General features: G+C 36.6%; 1 long non-coding RNA gene across 1 annotated transcript; it reads left to right on the top strand.

Moving 5' to 3' along the window:
• The first annotated feature begins 2,605 nt into the window (after positions 1-2,605).
• LOC107695151 (uncharacterized) lies at positions 2,606-4,783 on the top strand. The gene is made up of 3 exons (XR_001634965.1): positions 2,606-2,704; positions 3,899-4,168; positions 4,686-4,783. It is a non-coding gene; the product is annotated as an uncharacterized LOC107695151 (long non-coding RNA).
• The last annotated feature ends 536 nt before the right edge of the window (positions 4,784-5,319 follow it).

The following is a 5,319-nucleotide window of genomic DNA, read 5'->3' as shown; positions in this document are numbered from 1 at the left end:
AGTCTCTGGTCCGGCAGGAATTGTCGGTGGGGGGAGTGAATAACCGGTGCTCTCTTCCACCCTCAATACCTTGATGAAAATACATCAAGGTGAGACCCTTGATCAAGGCACCAAACCCCCAACTGCTCTCTGTGTGCCGCAGCAATATGGCTGCCCACTGCTGTGTGTGTGTGTGTGTGTGTGTGTGTGTGTGTGTGTGTGTGTGTGTGCGTGTGCGCACTTGGATGGGTTAAATGCAGAGCACAAATTCCGAGTATGGGTCACCATACTTGGCCACACTATGAGATAGTTTAAATTACATGAAAATGGTAAAAGCTTTTACATTGGAGAGTTCAGATTAGCTAATGCACTGAAGGTCATTATATACTATTCATTGTTGTTCTGCAGAATAGTCATGGAAAATGTAATTTTAGAAGATGGCAAATGAAGCCAAGAGAACAAAATTTCACAGTCCTATTGGGTCCTACGAAAAATGACCAGCCTGCCTCATTTTGAGACACTTTAAGAACCAATTGCCTCTTCCTGAACTGGCAAGGCAAGTAAACTTGCCAAGTCAGGGAAAATAAGCAGTCCGAGTCACTGTTTGCATGTTCAGTCTTCATGCATGTGTCTTGTGCCAGGCTTTGGTGACGCCAGCCAATCCGAAGAGTCAAGTCAAGTCAAGTCAAGTCTGCTTTATTGTCTACCTCCGCGCTTACCCCTCTTCTGCTTCCTCTCACGCCGCTTGTGGCGCCTCCGCTGTGGGCGAGATGCAGTAGTGGGGGTCGGTGATGGTGTGGGCCTCCGGAGCAGACCGAGATCCCGCAGCTCTTCAGCGTGCGCAGAGTTTAACTCTAAAAATGTGGTTCTGCCGACATCGAGCAGAAACTCACGACTGTATGCGCGCTTAGAGACAGATAGACGCGACGAATACGTACAAAAACACTGCAACTCACAAGACAAAAAACACGAAAACACCTTTCTGTCGGGAGAGAGAGAAGCCGCAGCGTGTGAACGCGCCGCCATCTTTATTCAGAGCTCCAGGAAAACCAGTGTGAGGTGCCAATGTACCTAGTTCACTACTTTTAGGGGGGTAACCATCCCCCATTTGGGGGTTTGACGCTTTATTAGACTAGTGTGTCTCATCTCGCTAATCACAAGCACACTGACACAACTACCATGGGACGCCTGTTTATGGGCTTTTGTTATAAACAGAGATCCATATAAAAACCATGTTTTGCTAATGTTACTAATTAGGCATTTTTCCTTTCTCATGGGTTTAATCTAATTTACAAGGGTTACTATACATAAGTACTTCCATCAAAAATATATAAGATTAAGTTTATAATTATAGTTTATGAATATATAAAATTTCAATATAACCAGGCCCGATAAGCACTGTGGAGTATTTTCAGTTTAACCACAGCTATTTCAAAGTAACTTTTTTATTAAAAATACATTTCTGTGTACACTGTTTTATTGATGATGGCAGCAGTAATTCATCAAATAATGATCAAACGATGCAAAAGAGCATTTTAATGAGGGCATGTTTTCCCTATGCAAATCTTGTTCAAAACTAAATTTTCAACCTTGATCTTACAGATGGACATATAATTCCTGTACACACTGCGTACACTCTCAAAAAGGGTGTGTTAATTAATAACACATTTTTTGTGTTATGGCTATTTTAACACATTTTGTGTAATTTTAAGTTGATCATGTGTAAAAAGAAAAAGAAAGAGAGAGAGAGAAACAACACAGTGTCCAACACAATATGTGTTAACTATCATCCAATCACATTGCTGTACGTCACTCCGCGCCGCAAGAAGCAAGTTTGCGCCTCTTTTTCCATCGGTGGATGACTTGGATACACACGTCAGGTATTTCGATTTATTTGTTATTAGAAATTGTCAAATACAAATTGTCAAATGTATTTTATTATTGTTATTTTTTAGACGATCAATTGTGCGTTTAGTTAGCGACCTCTCGTGCTTACGGGTATTTTCCGTAGACGCGAGAGGCGATGTTGAACAAGACAGAGACAGCAACCGCGTCTGATAGTTAACGTTAGTGCTTCACAAATTATTTTTATTTCTCCTCGTACACTTTGGTAAGTTTGTCCCTCACTTTCTGGAGAGAACTCATTTTTAACGAGTTTTGTTTTTCTTTGTTTGATTTGTTGCAAATGACATGACGTCTGATAAAACGCTGCAGCTAACGTTAGGCAGGATTCTTGTTAACGAGTTTGACAAAGCGGTGCTACTTTCATTGCTATCTGTCGCCTCTGTTTCATTAAACAACAGAATGTATTGATGTTTTGTTAAATGCCCTTAAATAATAACATGATTTATCAAGGTAACGGTTCAAATTTGATTGACTTCGACATTCGAGTACGTCTCCATCTCAAAAAGAATGTGTTAATTTGACTGTTTTATAACAGTTTGTGTCATTTTGTGTACGTAATTGACACAAATTGTGTAATAATAACATTGGTGGTGTAAAAAATTAGCAGGAATAACACATGGTTGAGTTAAAAGGAGGGGGGGGGTGATTTTGAAAAGTTTTATTACATGTTTTTAATACGACGGAAACTGTATTTAACCAGTGTCCAACACAATACGTGTTAACTATCATCCGATCACATTGCTGCTACGTCACTCCGCGCCGCAAGAAGCAAGTTCGCGCCTCTTTTTCCATCGGTGGATGACTTGGATGCACACGTCAGGTATTTCGATTTATTTGTTATTAGAAATTGTCAAATACAAATTGTCAATTGTATTTTATTATTGTTATTTGTTAGACGATAAATTGTGCGTTTAGTTAGCGACCTCTCGTGCTTACGGGTATTTTCCGTAGACGCGAGAGGCGGTGTTGAACAAGACAGCAACCGCGTCTGAATAGTTAACGTTAGTGCTTCACAAATTATTTTTATTTCTCCTCGTACACTTTGGTAAGTTTGTCCCTCACTTTCTGGAGAGAACTCATTTTTAACGAGTTTTGTTTTTCTTTGTTTGATTTGTTGCAAATGACATGACGTCTGATAAAACGCTGCAGCTAACGTTAGGCAGGATTCTTGTTAACGAGTTTGACAAAGCGGTACTACTTTCATTGCTATCTGTCGCCTCTCTTTCATTAAACAACAGAATGTATTGATGTTTTGTTAAATGCCCTTAAATAATAACATGATTTATCAAGGTAACGGTTCAAATTTGATTGACTTCGACATTCGAGTACGTCTCCATCTCAAAAAGAATGTTAATTTGACTGTTTTAACAGTTTGTGTCATTTTGTGTACGTAATTGACACAAATTGTGTAATAATAACACATTGGTGTGTAAAAAATTAGCAGGAATAACACATGGTTGAGTTAAAAGGAGGGGGGGGGGGATTTTGAAAAGTTTTATTACATGTTTTTAATACGACGGAAACTGTATTTAACGTGATCACAGTTTAATAAAAACATTGTACGTTAGGCCTGTTAATTGTAATGATTTCATTTCCACGGTTATTCAAACAACGAATAAATTATATACGTTAGAGTAGCTAAGCGAGCAAATAACACAACGAAGCTTTTTGAAACTCCGAATCATTTAAACCATTGCGTCGCAAAATGATTCACTGTTTCGAAGCGCTCCAATCGGATCGCGTATCACGAATCATTTGATTCAGATCGGGACTTCAAAGCGTGTATAGCGAATCATTGAAAATGAACGACTGGTTTTCGGAGATCAAAAGATTGCTTTAGGTTTATCTAGGAGGTTTATCTAGCTTATGCTAGCTTGATGTTTTCGTAAATAAATAGATATTGTTCATTCTAACACTGCTTGTTAACTACTCTTTTACATTATGAATGTGAATTCTATGCTTAATCAATATATGTATATATAACAGATTGGTGTTTTTGTTTGCCCTTTTGCAGCTTCAAGTGGAGGACACTCCAAAAACACTAGTGGCTGTACTACTTGATGAAAAGGAGATATGCAAAAAACTGCAGCATCTCAAGCAGAAATAATAAATAATTGATGCTTCCAAATGTCTCCTCCCCTGTGCTGCAGAGTACCACCAAATTTTAACGCTGATTTGTGATTTGAATGAATTTATTGACACCGACCTAACTGAGAAAGTGGAAGCCTTGGACAAGTTTCAAGTTTTGTTTAAGTCGATTAAGAGAAGTGGATCACATGCATTGGTATGTAATTTCCCTTTTCAGTAACATAACTAATAATAAATGACGTGTCATGTATTTATAATAATGTAAAGTAGTACAGTATTTATCTACATTTTCTTTTTTCATTAGCATAGTACATAATGGTAGCTAATGAAAACTCATATTAACGTCAATAGTAAACACACTTTACTAGTTTGAGATTGTTTAACTTTGTATATATTATATGATCATCCACCATAGAATGTTTCAGTATTTACCTACAGTATTACACATCACACTTTTGTGTCACATACATTGTAATCCTGATTTCATATAAACACAACTTTAAAAAAAATCACCATGCCATCTGGCCCAATGACACTGTTTTTTGCCAGGAGCGCCATTCAGACCAGAAACAGACAACTTTATAAATTAAACTTATCCATTGATAAAAGATTACTTTAACATTTTTGTGCATAACATAAGAGTAGATGCAGTTTCATTTTATTTAATATCTTTATTATTGTACTTCTTCTTGTTACATTTGTTGTCCTTTAAGGATGAACAATTGGATGTAGATGCAGCCAGTCCAAGTCATCAACAGAGTGTATGTTCATTGAGTACTTGCGTATACTGATACAAGTAATATACTTGAACATATTTTTTTTCATTCAGTTTAATTCAAATCATAATACTGCTGTATAGTTTTTTCTTTTTACTGATATTCATAACTTGGAATGGCACACAATGCCTCTCTGAAGTTAAGATTGCATAAACTTGACTCGAAAAGACTCAATTTTTTGTGGTCCGTACAGTAGAATGCAGAAGAAGAAATTTCAACACACTTCAGCAATAAAAAAAGACACAAATGTTTGTCTAGATTAATTTTTGCTTGGTATTGTTGAACTGAATCATCGAAGGTCAGAAGCGAAGACATTGCTTTATAGAATGGAAACCTTTTTGTAAATCCAAGATATAAAATTGTTTAAAAATGTCTTTATGAAATTCAAATGACATGTGAATGTTGACTTTGTGAAAATGTAGCAGTCAAATTTTAATAAATAATTTTTTTTTTTTTTAAGTGCTTTTTATATTGCATTTATTTTAACTGGTCAAAAATAGCACATTTCAAGAACACAAATTGTGTGATTTATGACACATTAGTGTGTTAAATATTTTAACACACTCCCTGT

The sequence above is a fragment of the Sinocyclocheilus anshuiensis genome, unplaced genomic scaffold (assembly GCF_001515605.1).
Source record: "Sinocyclocheilus anshuiensis isolate Anshui unplaced genomic scaffold, SAMN03320099.WGS_v1.1 scaffold586, whole genome shotgun sequence".
Taxonomy (NCBI): Eukaryota; Metazoa; Chordata; class Actinopteri; order Cypriniformes; family Cyprinidae; genus Sinocyclocheilus; species Sinocyclocheilus anshuiensis.
The sequence above is the reverse complement of the archived record's forward strand: the minus strand, read 5'-3'. Positions and strand labels throughout refer to the sequence as shown.